A 19,950-nucleotide genomic window follows, 5' to 3' on the forward strand; every position below is an offset into this window, starting at 1 on the left:
ACCCTTCCATGAGGATGCCGGCTCCGAATGGAGCCGGCGGAGTGGAAGGGGTGCGACGGGTGCAGTTGCACCTGTCGCGATTTTCAGTGTCTGCATGGCAGACACTGAAAATCTTGGTGGGGCCCTGTTACGGGGGCCCCTGCAGTGCCCATGCCATTGGCCATGGCATTGGCCATGGCATGGCCATTGGCATGGGCACTGCAGGGGCCCCCAGGGGCCCCACGACACCCCATACCGCCATTCTCTTCCTGGCGGCCAAAACCACCAGGAACAGGATGGCGGTATGGGGCTCGGAATCCCCATGGCAGCGCAGCTTGGGATTCCCCAGGGCAGCGGGAAACCGGCGGTGCACCGCCGGTTTTCCGTTTCTGCCCGCGGCTGTACCGCCGCAGTCAGAATGCCCATGGGAGCACCGCCAGCCTGTTGGCGGTGCTCCCGCGGTCGTCGGCCCTGGCGGTTTTTACCGCCAGGGTCAGAATGACCCCCAAAGGGAGCCGACACAAAGAGTTGTAGACTACAGATCTGAGAAAGACTTATTTTGCACACACTATGTTCTATCTGATGAGTGATGATAATTACCATGTTTAATTTAAAAACAAGTATGGTCAGTACAACCAGACCAGTAAGATCACTGGTCTGGTTGGTAGGGCGAAGCATAACAAAGTATTATACAACATTGTCGTTAGTTGGTTGTTCCACAGGTGTTTTGCCATTGCTTCTTTGTAGGATACATGCGCCACTTGTTTGCGCAAATTAGTGGAGTTGTCTCTTGTTGCAGGAGCTCAATCAAAGAGCCTCCATAATAGTTTAAATGTAAGCTCCACATCTAAAAATCAAAATCAATATACTTTGGGGCATTGATTTAGCAATTAAAAAAATTATTAGTTTTTGAAAAAGAAAAAGGTAGGTTCCCACGCATACGCCTTAACTTTCATAAGTTAATAGAAGAATAATGGTTTACTCATGGTGGACTGTTATGTATGACACAAGTTTATATGGACTACAGGATAGTTGTTATACTTACAGATTTGAAGAGATGTACAATTTATACTCACCACTGGTCATTGGGAAAAAACAGCAAATCCAGTTCTGAAGGTGGAACAGTCTCTGCTTATCAGTCTTTGTGGCAAGTTGAAGGTGCTCATTAAAGAGATAAAATGTAACTCGATTTGTTGTTATGGAGCCAAAACCTAGCTACTGTTTGAAGGTGGAAAAAAACAAGAACCTAAAAAGTACTATAACTTGAGTTTCACAGAGGTGATGAAGCTACTCTCGTGTCACAAAAGGGGCCTTGCTGCAAATCACCTCCTGCTCATTTTGAACCTTTACATTAAACAAAGTACATTTTATTGTAGATACAGCATTGCTTTCACTCTGACTTCACGTGCCGATAATGATTTACTTAAAGGAATCTTAAAACCTTGGGTACTATACAGAGAACAAAAAAGTATCAATCAAAAGGATGAATTGCACAATGTTAACGAGAAAAACATGGACTAATATTTTCTTTGTCGCCTAAAAAAAAAAAGGGGGTGTGATTATAGGCAAATAAAGTCTCCTAATGAGCATGGCCCTTTTTTTAAAAGTATAAAAAGTCTCCATGAATTAGAATAAACATATAATAAATAAAAATTGTCAAGTGGTGCGCTGCGAGGAAGAAAAAATTAAATTATGTTTTATGTTTGAAGATTTAGCGATTGAAAATTTGTTGTCTTGCAAACCTGTAATTGAAAACAAATATCTCAGTTAAAGAAGGGAAAGTTGTACAAACGAATTAAGTTTTAAGTGAATTTCCTGGCAGATATAGATAATAACAAATAAAGAAAATTGAGACCTTGATTTCTTACCACACACTGTGCATATGGAGGGTGAGTAGGATTTATAGCTTTGCACAGTGGCAACAAGGTGTAGTGAGGCCTGGCTCCTGAGCTTCCACTAGGTCCACATTATGTTGCCTCTTGAAGCATAAAACCTTGCAGAAAGAAATTAGCAAAATAGCAACAATATAGTGCGTAAATTTCAAGATGTGAAACCAGAAAACAAATGACCACTCCTGGCTTGAAATGTTTAATAAATTATGTTGTCGTAGCACCCAAAATTTTTTTTTTATGTCTGACCAAAGTTGAAGATTTATCAGATTTGACTGAAAGCTATAAAGCTTGAGTTCATGGTGTGCTAACAACAAAAATGAACTAAAATGAGTGTGAGGCCACAGCATGTAGCAGGAATACCTATTGCTTTAATGCAAAAGAAACTGTCCTTTTTGCAACTATGGAAATTCTGGTTTTGTATGCTCGCTCCCTGTACTTTCATTACTCAACAGTCTCAGCCACTGGCTTTATAGGTTTACGGAATGGACACACAATCACCAAAGTTGACCGCTAAAATTAAAATTAACTGTTAAAATACCGTAGTCCTTGGTTGGAATCGTGCCTGTTGCTGCTGTAGGCCCAGACACACAAGTGGTGATGTTCGTTTTTTGATTCAGGTGGGTGAATGCAGGGCGGTAGTAGTTTTGTGGCTCATGACAAGTTCTTGAAGTTTCAGTAATAGAAACTTGAGAAAAATATGTGATTTCATTCTGAATTTGCGGTTTATTGGAGCATTATAAACAAAAAACAAACTAAATGTGATTCATGCAAGTAATGCCATCCTTCACTTCTATGTGAGTAGTTTTATATTAAATAAATAAAATATAAAAAAAAGGTAAAATTTTCCTAGTTTCTCTGGGTACTGGTTGCTCTATGGTTGAAAAATGTAGGAGGCACACACACACTATAAATCAGGTCGAGTTTTCACTTGAACAAATGTCCTGCATAAAAGTTGCAGTTTGTCACGTTTTATGTCCGAGCCACTAGATCTACCCACACCAAGAAACACTTTTGGTGTGAGACATGGTGAAAATTCCCGGTGCAAGGAAGTGTGTGTTTTAGCTCATTTTCAGAATCTGGGTACATTACGCTATTGGCAAACATACAGACCCTGTACATCCCCTAACTAGAAGACTGACAAAACTGTCAGTGTTTTGCTATTTCCAATAAATGTGACAAAAAAATTGTAGTTGTGCTTGCTGTTCAAAAAGACCGTGTATTCATACTATTTAATTTCCTCAAATAATTAATTTTATGAAGAGCCTGAAGCACTTGTTGCATATTGTTAACTGTATGTCAAAATTTGGATATCAACTCTTGGTTTTCATTCGAGGATGCTATTCCATACGTTAAATCGAAACACGCATTTTGAACTATTACACAATGGCAAATAGAGGCCATGGCCATCACTATCACATGCAATATGCATACTGCTGTCTCATCAGCCATTCTCACATTCTTCCTCTACATACACACTCATGCTAACCCATATCTTGTCCCATTTTTTTTTATGTCAGCCTGTACTCAGACCACCCTTTCAGCCTCCCTGAAAGCTGTCCAGGTCATCCTTCCAAGCCCCAAAGCTTGGGGGCTGCCACACCCCACAGGCCCTCTCTATTTTTCATATAGCTACCATGGCCGCAAGAGTCAGCCACCTACTTTTGTATTTCGGCTAATTGTCTTCACTACGAATATTCCAAAACAGTAAGTTCGGCTAGTCAACCAGGTCATAACCACCTTCACACACTACCAATCTCACTAGGATTGCCAATCTGGACCAAAGGACGTGTTAAAAGGCCACCTTCTGTTTCCATTACCTAAAATAATATATATATATATATATATATATATATATATATATATAAAAGCGTACTAACCCTAGTGGATCCTGTGCACTAATATCATAGAGTAGTGGGCCCTTGAAGAATTCTCAGCAGTACCATTCTCAAACGGGCATGAATCAGCAAGTTCCTTGGAGATCTGTAGCACAACTGACCACTCATCGTCCTCCAGTCCTCCCACATTCCCTTCCTAAGCCTCACACAAGAAAAAAAATGGTCCAGCGCAATTATTACTAAGACCCATATCAATTGAAAAGGTTGTTTTATTTTCAAATAGCTCTGTGAGGACGTTATATTCTAATGTGTCTGACTCAGGCAGCTGTTCGGCCCACGGATGTGAAAGCGCAGTGTATTCCCCAGCGGGAGCTGATGATAGCCCTCAAATCAAAACACCCTGTATTCTAAACTATGCTCAAGTGAAATATATGACCGTTCACTCCAGACACCAACCAGAAGTTCAATGCCCAGCAGTTCCCACATTTTTAAAAACTTTCAAACATCCCACCTCACTATGCACAGGGGTGTTGTGTGTCCAAGATGGTGTCTTCCTGTTCCACATAACAGGACGCACCCTTCCACATCTGTTGTACAGTGTTGGTTTTTGCAGGCCAGCCACAATCTAAAGACTGTTCATAGAGCACCCTCTTGTATGCCACGCACCCAAAGGCATCCCTGTATGGCCAAAATGCTGTGTCCTGCTGGACACGGAAACACCCACGCAGTAACCAGCACTAATTAGGTTAGACAATAATATCCGTTAAGATACATAGCAACAATGCAACCCTCATATGCTATTAGGTGCTATGTAATGAAAGCTGCAAGCCAGCCTCCCTCATTCCACATTAGAAGTACAAGCTACTGTTCTCCTAAATTGTGACATTGTGAGAAAGGTTCTGCAAGACATACAATAATCGCTAGAGTGACCCACAGGTCTCTCTACTGATTCCCATCTACAATGCGAAACATACTTTGCACACTGACGGTCCTGTGCTGCTGAGGCTGTATTTTGTATGCCTGTTCGGGACCCCACAACCCCACCACAGTGCTCTACAAAAAAACCCTGGTATGCTCCCTAAGGATGAAGATATTTACCTGCTACCAGACGGGAACCAGAGCACCCCTGATTTGCATAAGCGCCTATACTATTTGGCCCTAATTTGACCTATGCACCTGACCGGGCCTTTGTTGCTGTGTGTTTGTGGTTGATTTGAACCCACAATGGTGGGCTGCCTTGCACTGACCTCCACCAGGAACCGTTGAATTTTGCACTGTCTTATTTTAAAGAAGCTTATTTCCATATTTGCCAAAACTGTGTACCTTACAGTTTTGTTTCCAAGTTCTATATTTACTTATGCCAAGTACCTTACAATTTATGTACTTACGTGAATTCTGAATTTTGCGGTTCGAAAATAAAGAAAATATTATTTTTCTATATAAAAACCATGGAGTGAAGTATTTGATTGTGTTCTCATTTATTGCCTCTGTGTGTACAATAAGCGATCAACACTAGACTCTGATAAGCATAGTTCTCGACCACACTACCACAAAATAGAGCATTAGTATTAGCTAATTTAGCCACTTTCAACCTCTAAGGGGAACCCGTGGACTCTGTGCACACTCGCTCTCACTTAGATAGTATATACAGAGCTGGCTTCCTAGAACTAAAGTGCGCTTAATTTTATTGCAAATGCCATTGACATTTCAGGTGATAATCTTGACCTCTGCTGTGGATTGTTGTAGCATGTTGTGTTCTTGAGTTTCGCCCCTCCTGATCCTTGACCCTGATAACTGTCCTGGGAAACCCACTACAACTCCCCACACCTCCCACCCTCTTACCCTTCATTGTGGACCTAAGCGCCTCTATTTCACTACCAAAGAATCCGCTTTTCTAATGGTAGGGCCATGTGGGATGCAGCTCACTCGTGCTCCAGTGCCACTGCTCCTCCGCCTGATGATGCTAATGCACACAAGAACAGAGAAACCACAAAAAGGAGGGGGGACGACAGAAGAGAGACATGTTGAGTGCATGCATTACCGCTACCGTTGGCGGACACGACAGACACAGAAGCCCCCTGCACTACGCTGCGCTCTTGGGCTCCACTGTTCAATTCCTGTGAAATGGCCTACAAGGCTATGGACGACATATGCACACATAGATGACACAGGTGCATGAATAGCTGTTCTTGGCACTCTACAGAGGTGGGGTGGGGAGCCACAGGGCCATGCCTTGCCTATGGAACTCGCCCCGGCCTAGGGAAACCCACAGCCCACCTCCGCCACCCACTGCGCGCAAAGTCAGCAGAATGAGAGTGTACTCACCCCCTTGTGTCTGCTGTGATGCCCTCAAGCGCACATCCAACTCCGGGTAGGCCACCGCCAGGATCCGGAACATCAGGGGGGGTCATGGTGCAACGGGCACCCCTCCCACGTTGGGAGGCCATCCCCAGCTGTGCCTCTGCTATCTTCTTGCTCCAGCGAATGTCCTCCCATCTTTTCCGGCAGTGGTTGCTACGTCTGTGGTAGACCCCCAGGGTCCGGACGTCCTTGGCAGTGGCACGCCAAATATCTTTTTTCAGGTGGGCGCTGACCTACATGAAATGTACAGGGGAAAAAAAGAGAAGTTATTACCAACTGCACCATCAAAGTGATTGGCACCCATTCCTACCCTTGCCATGTGGCACATGCATTCACCGTCTTTCATGCATAAGGCACTCTCCCCCCTTTCTTCTTAAATCCAGCCCTCTCCACACAGGCATAGCCCATACAACATGCTCCCTGTGTACATACCTGTTTGTATGGAGGACTGTAGAGTAGCGTGTACTGGGGGAGGACCCCATCCACAACCTTCTCCAACTCCTCCGATGTGAAGGCAGGGGCCCTTTCCACAGACACTCAAGCATTGTCTCTTCCAGACTGAGGTCACAGCAGCACTTGCAGTGTAGGTCCTCTCCTGTCGAAGATCAGGTATCGAGTGATTCAACAGATAGAAAATGGCAGTTGCGTCCGCGGCGGTGTGCACCGTCACCACCGGCGCCCATAGTGATTGGCTCCTGGGACCCATAGGGTCCAATGTTAACCAATACGGCATTGCGCTGCGGTCTTCGACCGCGACGGTGTACTACGCCAGTGAAGTTACCTCACATCCCATTGTCCCACTTTAGAGGTCAGGCAGCCGGCATTTCAGGGGCCCACATGGCTTCATTCCCAACTGCGTCACACATACCTAGGCCTACACTCAACACACATACAGGCCACGTTTTGTGTATGATTGGTGTTCTATGTAAACTGTGGGTACGTACCTCTGAGTTGTTTTACTCTGTGCTCGCTGTTGTCCTTCATAGGCACCGTCCGCTGGGACATGTGAGGAGATGGCGGCATCCTCCGTGTACCAACCGTTGGGGGACCTGTCGACAATGGAGGAGCAACATGTGATTATCACATACAGGCTTGACCGTGCCACAATCCAGGAACTGTGTACCCAGTTGGAGCCAGACCTGATGTCAGCAATCCGCCATCCTACAGGAATCCCCCTTCAAGTGCAGGTGCTGTCAGTGCTCCATTTCCTTGCAAGTGGGTCATTTCAAACAACAGTGGCCATAGCATCAGGGACGTCCCAGCCTATGTTTTCCAACGTATTGTCCATCGTGTTGTCTGCCTTTCTGAAACAAATGCAGAGCTTTATCGTTTTCCCTCAGGTGGAGGATTTGACTACAGTGAAAGGGGATTTCTATGCCCTAGGTCATATCCCCAACATCATAGGTGCCATTGATGGGACCCATGTGGATTTCCCCCCCCCCGCAGGAGTGAACAGGTGTACAGAAAACGGAAGAGTTATTCAATGAATGTACAGATGGTATGTTTGGCAGACCAGTAAATCTCCCATGTGAATGCGAAGTTCCCTGGCTCAGTGCATGATGCCTACATCCTGCGGAATAGCAGCATCCCTTATGTGATGGGTCAACTCCAGAGGCACCGTGTGTGGCTAATAGGTGAGGCCAAGGTCCCAACACAGTTGACATAGTTGTCTGTGTATGGGATTGTCCCTAAGGGTTAGTGTGTGTATAACAGTTGTCCCTCTAATTTGCAGGTGACTCGAGTTAACCCAACCTGTCATGGCTACTGGCCCCAGTGAGGAATCCCAGGACAAGGGCAGAGGAACGCTCCAAGGAGGCACATGGGCGAACTAGGAGGGTGATCGAGCGGACCTTCGACCTCCTGAAAGCCAGGTTCCGGTGCCTCCATATGACAGGTGGATCCCTATTCTACTCAAAGAAGGTGTGCCAGATCATCGTGGCCTGCTGTATGCTTCATAACTTGGCATTGCGACAACAGGTGCCATTGCTGCAGGAGGATGGTCCAGATGGCGGTGTTGTTGCAGCTGTGGAGCCTGTGGATAGTGAAGACGAGGAAGCAGAGGAAGAAGACATGAACAACAGGGACTCAGTGATCCAGCAATATTTCCAGTGAGACACAGGTAATAGTACAGACCTGCCTACTACATGTACTTAAACACTGCGACCTCTCTACTGTCTGTCCGTTTCACCCAGTGTATGGTCACTGAGTTGTCACTTTCCCTTACGATTTCACAGATGTGGATCCCACTGTGTGACAACTGCTTTGATTCCTCATGGACTTGAGCTGTGTGACATAGGTATGTTGACATTACAATTGAAAGAGCATTTTGTGACTGTAATTGCTAATACACTATTTCGAAATCACAGAGACTACAGATTGTTTTGTGTTTTAAGTGTATTAAAGTGCTCAATATTGGAGGGGGTGGTGAAATGGTGAGGAGTGATGGCGGTGGAATGTCCATGGCAGAGTACAGTCTATTAGTATCACAGGTGCATTGCCCAAATGGTCATAGGAAGTGGAGCTGGGGCAGCTTCAGTATGGACAGGATGACAAAGTGAGACAGTAGGATGACAATCAGGGTGGTCTCATTTCTTGGCGGGGGTCTTGGCATTGTGCTCTATCTTTGTCCTGGGTCTCACGGACCGTTTGTGGGGTCGTTCTCCCTCTGCAGGGGGTGGGGTGCTGTTGTGGTGGTCCTGTGGTGGGACGTCCTGTCCACTAGCGCCAGCGGTGGTCAGTTCATCGTCCATTCTAGTATCAGGGGACCCTTGTAGTGCCACAGTGTCCCTCCTGGTGTTGAGTACTTCATTCAGCACCCCTACAATGGTGCCCAGGGTGGAGCTGATGGTTCTGAGTTCCTCCCTGAAGCACATATACTGTTCCTCCTGCATGCGCTGGGTGTCCTGAAACTTGGCCAGTACCATTGCCATTGTCTCCTGGGAGTGGTGGTAGACTCCCATGATGGAGGAGACAGCCTAGTGGAGAGTGGGTTCCCTTGGCCTGTCCGACCCCTGTCGCATAGCAGCCCTCCCAGTTCCCCTGTGTTCCTGGGCCTCCGTCCCCTGGACCGTGTGCCCACTGCCACTGCCCCCAGGTCCGTGTTGTTGTTGGGGTGGTAGGTTATCCTGGGTTTCCTGTAGTGGTGGACACACAGCTTACTGACGTGTCCTGGGGACGGAGGTATGGGCCTGCTGGGTGGGTGCTGTGCTGGTGTTTCCAGAGGGGGGGGAAGGTCTGAGGTGGCCTGTGACTGAGTGAGGGGAACCGACTGTCCAGAGGTCCCCGATTGGCCGGGCTGGTCATATAGATCCAATTGGACAGAGGTGCGGTCATCACTGTGGGCCTCTTCTGTTGGTGGTGTGGACATGTGTGGACCCTCCTGTCCGGTGACGTTGGCTAGGGGTCCTGCAGGGGTATAAAAGGATGGTTATTACATCTGTGTGTGTCATGGTGTGCAATGGGTGGGTGAGTGTGTACCCCAATGCTTGCATTCCTGTGTGGGAGCTTGTGTGATGGTGGTTTAGGGGGTTGTATGGGTATGTTCAGTGGGCATGCTTTAGTGATGGGTGTCCATGCTCTGTTGTTGCATGCAGGTCTTGGTGTTGGTATGGGTGTTTTGTGATGTTGGGACATATGTGAGGAGTTGGGGTGCTGGGGGTGAGTGTGGGGGTGTGTGATAGCATGCAGGTAGAGTGGGGGATGTAATAGTTAAGATTTGACTTACCAGATTCCATTCCTCCGCCTACTCCTGTGAGGCCCTCAGGATGCAGAATTGCCAAGACCTGCTCCTCCCATGTTGTTAGTTGTGGATGAGGAGGTGGGGGTCCGCCGCCAGTGCGCTGAAATGCCAGGTGGTGTCTCAAGACCACGTAACGCACCTTCACCCATAGGTCGGTCCACCTCCTCCTGATGTCCTCCCAATTATTGGGTGCTGTCCCACTGCGTTGACACTGTCCACTATTCTTCACCATAGCTCCACCTTCCTTGCAATGGAGGTGTGCTACACATGTGCTCCGAATAGCTGTGGCTCTACCCAGACGATTTCCTAAACCATGACCCTGAGCTCCTCCTCCGAGAACCTGGCGTGTCTTTGCCGTGCCATGGGGTGGTGTAGGTGATGTGTGGGGTGGATTGTGTGGTGATCAGTGTGCTGATATGTAGTGGTGTGTTGTGTGAGGTGCGTGTAAGTTGTGTGGGTGATGGTATTGTGTGCCTGTGGATGCTGTTCTTGCTGGTGGTGTCTCTCTCTGGCCTTCTTTCTGAATTTTTTGGCGGTAGGGGTTTGTGGGTGAAGTGGGTGTGTGTTTTATATTGCAATGGGTGTGTGTGTATGTGTATCAGGTGTGTGTATTTAGAATTGTCCAAAGTGGTAGTGTTTTGTAAATGTGTGTGTATTTTGAGCGCGGCGGTGTGTACAGCCAATGGAATACCGCTGTTGAAAGACCGCCGCGTGGATTTGTGGGTCGTGATAGTGTGGACGTATTTCTGTTGGTGTGACGGTGTCGTTTCTGTTTTCCCCAGTTTATCACTGATCTTTGGTGTGGCGGACTTGTGTGGGTGTCAGAATTTTGGTGGATTCCGAAATGTGCGTCATAGTAGCTGTGGCGGATTTCTGCGGCCGTGTGTTGGCCCGTCTTCTGCACGGCGGTAAGCGCCTTTTACCACCAATGTTGTAATGACTGCCATAGTGTGCACAGAGTACAAGGGTTCTGCTTAGCGGTTGACAGTGGAAAAATTTGATAATACTAATGCTCTATTTGTGGTTGTGTGGTCGAGCAGTAGACTCATCAGAGGGTAGTGTTAGGCATTTGTTGTACACACACAGCCAGTAAATGGGGAACACACACTTAATGCTTTAACTCCAGGACAATAGTTTTTTTTTTTTTAATATTGAAAAATATTATTTCCTTAATTTATGTTAGAACCACAATATTTAAAATTCACATAAGTACATAAAGTTTAAAGTACTTGACATAAGTAAATATAGAACTTACAATGAAAAAACAAAGATAGACGGTGTTGTCAAAAATGCCAATAAGCAATTTGAAAAGAGGACAGTGAAAAATTCAACAGATCCTGGGGGAGGTAAGTACAAGTTAGTCTAGCAGGTAAGTAAAGCACTTACAAGTTCAGTCTCCAGGGCACAGGCAGGCCAACGTTGGGGGGTTCGAGTCAACAACAAACACCCAGCACCAGGAACACAGGGCCGGTCAGGTGCTGTGGTCAAAGTAGGGCCTAAATAGCATAGGTGCCTATGGAGAACATGGGTGCTCCGGTTCCAGTCCGCTAGCAGTTTCATACCTGCGCCCTCGGGGAGCCGACCAGGAGGGTTTTGTAGAGCACTGGGGTGTCCCCGAACAGGCACACAAAATACAGCATCAGCAGAACAGGACCAGCCGGGTGCAGTGCGCAAAGTAGGTGTCGTGTTTTGACTAGAAATCAATGGAGGGACCCTGGTATCACTCTGGTAATTCAGGCAGGGCACGGGGTGCTTCTCTGGCCAGTCACCAACTGAGCAAAGATGAGGTCCGCCTGCTGGTCACTCCTGCACTGGTAGTTGGTTCCTCTCAGGCCTGGGAGCTGCGGGTGCAGTGCTTCTGCCAGGAATCAGGTTCTTTGTTACCGGGCAGTCACGGTCAGGGGGGAGCCTCTATATTCTCTCTGCAGGCTTACCCGTGGGGATGAAGGAAGGTGGTCTCAGGGTGGCCACGTCGTAGGAGTCACCTGGGGATCTCCTCACTGCAGTGTTGGTTTCTCTGTACTAGAGCCAGGGGCAGGGATTTGGGGACTCACACTTCAGGAGTGCGATGGGAGTCCGTTTAAAGATGGTTTCTTCCTTGTTGTTTAGACAGATCCCCTGCCCACTGGAGTTTCTTGGCCCTTTGGGTTGCAGGACAATCCCCTAAGTCAGCAGAGGTTGCATCGCTGTTGCAGGCCGAGTCAGGAGACAAGCAATTAGAACAGGATCAATGTCAGTTGTTGTCTTCGTCTTCTCCGCAGGGCTTTCAGGTCAGCAGTACTTTTTTAGGTACTCAGGAAATGTGAAATCCTGGCTTCAGGGTCCCCCCTAAATACTGACTTTAGGGGGGTGTTAATGCGGAAGGGCAGTAGCCAATGGCTACTGTCCTTGAGGATGGCTACACCCTCCTTATGCATCCTCCCTTTGGGGAGGGTGGCACATACCTATTCTTATTCGGCAAATCATCAAAAACAAGATGGAGGATTTTGCAAGGAGGTGGTCATTCAAGCTCTGGCCAACTTCGGGTTACGCCTGGCTGAAGGGGGTGACTCCTTTTTCTCATTATCTGCTCCGGACTTGCTGCAAAAAGTGGGGGCTGTGTCCAGGGTGCTGGCATCTACACTAACTGGAGTGCCCTGGGGCCGTGTAACATGAAGCCTGACTGCTAGGTGTCACAGTTCCTGCAGGGGGAAGGTGTGAAGCAGATCCACCCAGTGCAGGCTTTGTTTATGGCCACAGAGAGAGCATACGGCTCTCAAGCCAGGAGGGCAGAAACCTGTACACCTGTGGCAGGCTGGCACAGACCAGTCAGTGAGGCACTGAAGGACTGGATAATATACAGGGGGCATCTCTAAGATGCCCTCTGAGTGCAATTTGTAATAAATCCAGCACTGGCATCAGTAGGGGGTATATTAATCTGAGAAGTGTGATACCAAACTTCCCAGTGTAGCCATTAGGGAGCTGTGGAGTTTCTTTCGACAAAATCCCAGACCATATATTGAAATATGGACACTGCAATTACAATGTCTAAGAATGGACTGGGACACTGTAGGGGCACATTGCTCATACAGCTATGCACTCACTTGTGATATAGTGCACCCTGCCTTAAGGCGTCAAGGTCTGCTACAGGGGTGACTTACCTATGCCACAGGCAGTATTTGGTATGCATGGCATCCTGAGAGGGATGGTATGTCGACTGCCTTTTTATCCCCACCAAAACACACTTTCTGCAATGTCAGTGTGCCAGTCTTAGGTGAGGGGTACATTAGGGTGGCACAACACACGCTGCAGCACTTGGGGACCTTCCCTGGTCACACGGCACTTGATAGAACTGGTACCTTTTTCACAGGACTTACCTGTGTGCGAGGGGTGTCCCAATTGTGGAAACAATGGTCAATTTTTAACTGAAAGAACAATGGTGCTGGGGTCTGGTTAGCAGGATCCCAGAACACTTATCAGTAAAGTCAGCAGCAATAGCAGACAAAAAGTGGGGTGGAGGTGGGGGGGATAAGCAAAAAGGAGCCTTTTTCAATCAAGATAAGCCAGTTCTAACCAGCACAACAATATCAATACGCAGGTTCTAGAAGTAGCAGCACTTTATATACACTTCGAAGGGTCCAGGACTGTAATCGGCACCATTTGGCAGGGCAAGAGCTGCAGCAAGCAAATTCCAGATGTAGTAGGTGATGTGTAAGAAGTATTTTGTGTAACTGGGACTGCTAAAAACAGGAACGCCAGCAAGCACTTAAATCACTTTAGTTCTGGGTTGGAGAGATTCAGGAACAGGCCTTACAAATACCAGGCAAGGAGGGCAGTGGGCAGCAGGTCAGCACAGTAGAACAGGAGTCCAGAAGAGTGACAATCCTTTAACCAGCATAGCAGTTCTTCCTACTAAAGTATCCACATGTCCAAAAGTGTACAGAGTTAGTGATTACTGAAGTCCAAATATTGGGGGTCATTCTGACCCTGGCGGTCGGTGACCGCCAGGGTCACCGACCACGGGAGCACCGCCAACAGGCTGGCGGTGCTCCCTCGAGCATTCTGACCGCGGCGGTTCAGCCGCGGTCAGAAACGGAAAGTCGGCGGTCTCCCGCCGACTTTCCGCTGCTCAGGAGAATCCTCCATGGCGGCGGAGCGCGCTCCGCCGCCATGGGGATTCTGACACCCCCTACCGCCATCCTGTTCCTGGCGGGTCTCCCGCCAGGAACAGGATGGCGGTAGGGGGTGCCGCGGGCCCCTGGGGGCCCCTGCAGTGCCCATGCCAATGGCATGGGCACTGCAGGGGCCCCCGTAAGAGGGCCCCACAAAGTATTTCAGTGTCTGCAAAGCAGACACTGAAATACGCGACGGGTGCAACTGCCGGCGTCCTCGTGGGAAGGTAGATTTGCCCTGGGCTGGCGGGTGGCCTTTTGGCGGCCGCCCGCCAGCCCAGGGCAAATCTCAAAATACCCTCAGCGGTCTTGCGACCGCGGAGCGGTATTTTGTCGGGGGAAGACTGGCGGGCCCCCATTATGCCTAATAGGGCCTCTCAAATGGGGGAAGACTAGAAAAAGAGGACTTGAAAGAAAGTGCACAAAGTCACTGCACTTCCTGTCCTAGATGCAGAATCGCTACGGGGGATTATGCAGCGCTGTGTGTGGGAAGAATAGCCAGCCCATTTAGATATGTCAGCCACACCATTTGATCCTGCCAAGGGTGGGCCATCAGGATGTTTATGCTCCATGATTCACACCTGAGCTCCCTTGGTGTGTGCCTGTCTGGAGGGAATGCAGAAGTGATGTGTCACCCACCCCAACATGTAGTCAGGGGCAGACAGTAGACAGTAAATAATTAAGGAAATAAAACAGCAAATTTCATTTGTCAATCAATCAGGTCTTGAGGTGTCTTCTGAAGGTGAGCAGGTCTTGTGTCTTTCTGAGGTTGGTCGGGAGGGTGTTCCATGTCTTTTCAGCGAGGTAGAAGGATCTGTTGCAAGAGGATATTAATTGGATGCGGAGGCAGCGGCGAGGGGGAGGTTGGAGGAGCGGAGTTGTCGGGTGGGGGTGTAGAAGCTGAGTCTGCTGTTCAGGTAGGCTGGCCCGGTGCTGTGGAGTGCTTTGAGTGCATGGGTGAGGAGCTTGAATGTGATCCTCTTGTCGACGGGGAGCCAATGGAGGTTTCTCAGGTTGGGGGTGATGTGGTTGCAGCAGGGAACGCTGAGGATTAGTCAAGCGTAGGCATTTTGGATGTGTTGGAGGCATTGCAGGTGCTTGGACGGGATGCCTGCGTAGAGTATGTTGCCGTAGTCAAGCCTGCTGCTGACGAGGGCCTGTGTCACTGTTTTTCTTGTTTGGGTCGGGATCCACTTGTAGATCCTGCGGAGCATGCGGAGGGTGTTGTAGCAGGAGAAGGAGGAGGAGATGGCGTTCACCTGTTTTGACATGGAGAGGGAAGAGTCGAGGATGAAGCCAAGTTTACGTGCGTGGTCAGTTGGTGTCGGTGGGGCACCCAGCGAGGTTGGCCACCACGAGTCATCCCAGGCAGAGGGGGTGGGCCCTAGGATGAGAACATCTGTCTTGTCCTAGTTCAGTTTCAGACGGCTGCCTGAGGGAGAGGATGAGTTGGGTGTTGTCAGTGTAGGAGATGATGTTGAGGTTGTGTTGACGGGCCACTTGTGCGAGGGGGCCATGTAGATATTGAACTGCGTCGGGCTGAGGGATGAACCCTGGGGTACGCTGCAGATGATGGTGGCTTCGGATTGGAAGGGAGGGAGGCGGACTTTATGGGTTCTGCCGGAGAGGAACGATGTGGTCCAGTCGAGGGCTTTCCATTGGATACCAGCTTCGTGGAGGCGGATTTTCAGAGTGTGGTGGCAGACCGTGTCGAAGGCGGCTGACAGGTCTAGAAGGATGAGGGCCGATGTTTCACCATTGTAGAGTTGGCTTCTGATGTTGTCTGTGGCGGCGAGAAGGGTGGTCTCGGTGCTGTGGTTCCATCTTAATCCGGACTGGGAGGGGTCAAGGATGTTGTTGTCTTCGAGGTGGCGGGTCAGTTGTGTGTGGACGATTCTGGATGACATTCGCCGGGAAAGGGAGAAGGGAGATGGGCCGGAAATTCTTGAGGTCCGCCTTTGTTTTTTTTGAGAAGGGCGTTTATTTCGGCGTTCTTCAAGCTTTCTGGGAATCTCACTGTTTCGAAGGAGATGTTGATGACCTTCCGTAGTTGGGGTGCGATGGCTCTGTCTGATTTGTTGTATATGTGGTGTGGGCATGATGGTGATCCTGAGTGGATGGAGTTCATGGTCTTGCATGTCTCGTCGTAGTTGGCGGTGGTCCATGAGGTCAAGCAGTCGGTGCGGGTGGGGTTCATGGAGGACATTGGCGTGGTAGGGGTGGTCGGGGTGATGAAGCTTTTGTGGATGTCAGTGATATTTCGGTGGAAAGCAGTGGCCAGTGCGTCGCACAATAAATGGGAGGGTGGGATGTCGTTGGTGATGGCGCTGGGATTGGAGTGTTCCTTCACGATGTTGAAGAGCTCTTTGCTGTCGTGTGCGTTGTTTTCCCGGCGAGTTTTGAAGGAGGATCTCTTGGCCAGCTTGAGGAGTTGGTGATGTATGCATGTAGCATCCTTGAGTGCTGTGTGGCTGTCGGATGTGCGTTTGGGGAGACATTTCTTCTTGAGTTTCCGGCAGTTGCGCTTGGAGGTCGTTGGTGAACTAGGTGGCTTTTTTGATGGTTTGTTTGTTGGAGGATTTTTTGAGTGGTGCGAGGTGGTTGGCGCAGTCGTTGATCCATTGCCTGAGGTTGTGGGCTGTGTTGTCAGGGTCGGTGGGTGGTCTCTGGGCTTGGGCGTTGGTCAGCTGATCTTCAGTGATTTTGATCCAGCGTCGACAGGGTGGTTGCTCAGTGTGGTGGTGTTTGGTTTGTTTCTTGAAGGTGAAGTGGATGCAGTGGTGGTCAGTCCAGTGGAGTTCGGTGGTGTGGTTGAAGGCGATGTGGTCACTAGTGAAGAAGATGGGGTCTAGGGTGTGGCCGGCGGCGTGGCCAGGTGCAGTGACAAGTTGTCTGAGCCCGAGGTTGTCGATCAGGGAGGTGGAGTTGGCGTTGTTGTTCTTGAGGTGGAATTTTAGGTCCCCAAGGAGGATGTAATCTGTGGAGGTGAGTGCGTGGGTGCTGGCGAGGTCGGCGATGGCGTTGCTGAACGGTGCCCTGGTTCCGGGTGGTCTAAAGATGAGAGTTCCTCTGAGGGTGGTGTTGGGGTCAGTGTGGATTCCGAAATGTAGGTGTTCGGCGGACCTGAGAGTGTCATCCAAATAGGTGTGGGACTTTGAGGGTGGCCTTGTGGAAGATGGCTATGCCTCCTCCGATTCCATTGACGCGATCCTTGTGGGAGATCTTGTAGCCGTCCGGGATGGCTATGGCGATGTCAGGCACAGAGGAGTCGTTCCACCAGGTTTCGGTCAGGAAGGCTGCATCAGGGGTGGTGGTGTCGAGCAGGTCCCAGAGCTCGATGGCGTGTTTGCGTGGAGAGCGGGTGTTGAGGAGTATGCAGTGGAGGTTGTTGGATCCGGTCCTGGGATGTTTAGCAGCTCTGTCGCAGGTGAAGCTACAGGAGAAGGGTGCGTGAGTGCGTTTTGGGGCAGCCTGGAAGCAGGTGGTGCCTCGACCGGTGTTGAGTGCGAGGAGGGTGCTGGCATCGTAGCGAAGTCTGGTGGTATGGCTGTTGTGTGGTCCTGGCGCTGGGCACGGCCCAGTGCCTCCGGCACGACCACCATTAAGAAGGGGGGGGAGCAGCTGGGAGGTGCTGGTGAATGGGGGCACGAGGGGGAGGGGCCGCAGTGATGCAGCGGCGGGAGGGGAGAGCAGAGTGGGAAAACGGAAAGTAGAAAGGCGCAACAAATGGAAAAAAAAAAAAAAAAAAGGAGTGCAGAAAAACAAGCAAAAGGTGCAAAGGAAAAGAGATTATCAAGGCACAGAATTAGAAAAACACAAAATACAAGGAAGAGAGAAAAAAAGAAAAGAAAATAGAAAGACACACTGCCGCTTACCACTAGACACCAGGGAGGATTGGGTCCAGGAGGGCCTCGATACCTTGGAGCAGCGAGGGCAGGCTGGGGGAGACACGGGCACGGCTCAGTGGTGCTGTGCGCGCAGGGAGTGTTCACCTGGCCAAAACCAGTCAGGGGTCACATTTCACATTGTGACATTTTCGGACACAGAAATTAAAAGTTTGACTTGACCATAAACTTGTGATTTAGAATTGTGAGTTCGGAGACACACAACTACATTTTTAGTTTTTTCAACAGTTGGAAATTAGACAGGCTGCTTCAAGGTGACCCTGATGTTAGCTTAAATGAAAGTGAGGCCTTGCGGTGGTCAAAAACAAGTGTAATAGTTTTCATATTACCACAACAGGTTGAAATTGAAAATACAAGTCCAACTTGACCCTGCCCTTTGATCTGTCCCAGGCCCACTAACGGGGTTACATATGTTTAAAAATAAAGGTTTGAACCTGGAAAGACTTAACTTGAGAGATCAAAATCGTAGTTTAGAACTGCACACAGGCTATGAAATGAAATGCAAGTCATGTTGGCCGTACTTCTTAATTGGGATGCACAATAATTTCTGTTGGCACAGTAGTAGGCTTTAATTTACAAATCCAGGGCATAGGTAAGTGCAATTTATTAGGGACTGAAAGTAAATTAAATATGCCAACTGTGGATAAGCAAACATGACCATATTTTAAGGGAAGAGCACATGCACTTCAGCACTGGTTAGCAATGGTAAAGTGCTCAGAGTCCTGACAACAAGAAAAAAATATGAGAAAGAGAAGGCAGGCAAAAATTTGGGAGGGTAACCTTAAGAGAAGGACATATGAAAATAAGCAAATGCAAGATACATATAGATATTGTATTTGATTCTTATTTTTGAACCACTGTAACAATATGTATTGCTGCAAAAATATTTTAACTAAGCAGATGGGTTAGATAGTTGTTCAGAAATAGCAGTATACTGGATAAACAATTAACTGAAAGAAGAGATTGACTGCCCATACTACACATAAACAATACATATATGCATAACTAAGTTCAGCTGCTAACTGTATATCAACTATATTGATAGGGGAGCCATACTATATGTGAGTTATACTAGGTATGATGATGTACCTCAACTAACCAGTACATCACACTTATTTTGTGTGTTTCACCTACATACCACAAATGTCCGTAATACACATGAAGGTCACTCCTTTACATGAAACAAACATTAATGGGACAGATGTAAGACAATACAAGATCGTATACATGCTCTTAAAAATGGCCATTTCATTTGGGAATCATAGAGAAAATGTGTTATGGCCCCAAGTAACAGAGATGGTAGGTTAGTGTACAATAGAACCTGTGCAAGAATAAAAATTAATAGGCACGCCTTCTGAGTTCCAGCAGTACAGGGCTGCCCTTTGATGCCAATAATATTTGGGATTGTGGTAGAGGGTGTTATGGATTGGATATTGGTGGATGTGCAGATTTGAAGATATATATATATATACACATACATACATACACACACACCTACACATACACATATATATATAATAACAGACACATTCTTTATACAAATAGAAGCACTGGTGAACACCCTCGTTATGGACGGGTAGGAAGCCAACGGTGGCTCTATATTTTCTCGAAGGAGTATAAATATAAAGGCGGATAGAGTTACAAAACTTTCACAAGTATTATGAGGCTAGGCAGGTTTGTGTAGTTATTCAAAGTGCATATGCCCAAGTGGAAAGAAAACCATTTTGGGCTAACCAACCATTTCTGGGTAAAAAAGCGATCCTACTTTGTCGATACAGGTGTAAACTGGAATTGACTCTCTCTCTAGGCAAGGAATTGGTGGATAGGACTTGGAGGAAGATAAATAATTAAAAAAATATAGCTAAGTGTACCCGATGGATCCTGGGAAACACTGTTATGGGAGGGCTTTAGGCTCCCAAAGTTGGTGACTCTGAAGGGGGTTTTGTGGTTGGAACTATAGGCATCTTATCTCTGGCAGACGTTTGGAATGACAATGGAGGAGTCACCTTTGCACACATACAAAAGGAATATTGGATCACCTGCCATGCAATGGATGAAATATGCCCAACTAAAGGCATATCTTCATCA

At 48.1% G+C, this 19,950-nt stretch overlaps 1 protein-coding gene across 1 annotated transcript in view; it reads right to left on the reverse strand.

The window, feature by feature from the left end:
* The window catches only part of LOC138282366 (uncharacterized), a 50,939-nt gene that overhangs the window by 27,386 nt on the left and 3,603 nt on the right, over nt 1–19,950 (reverse strand). The window lies entirely within an intron of this gene.

The sequence above is a fragment of the Pleurodeles waltl genome, chromosome 2_2 (assembly GCF_031143425.1).
Source record: "Pleurodeles waltl isolate 20211129_DDA chromosome 2_2, aPleWal1.hap1.20221129, whole genome shotgun sequence".
NCBI classification, from domain to species: Eukaryota; Metazoa; Chordata; class Amphibia; order Caudata; family Salamandridae; genus Pleurodeles; species Pleurodeles waltl.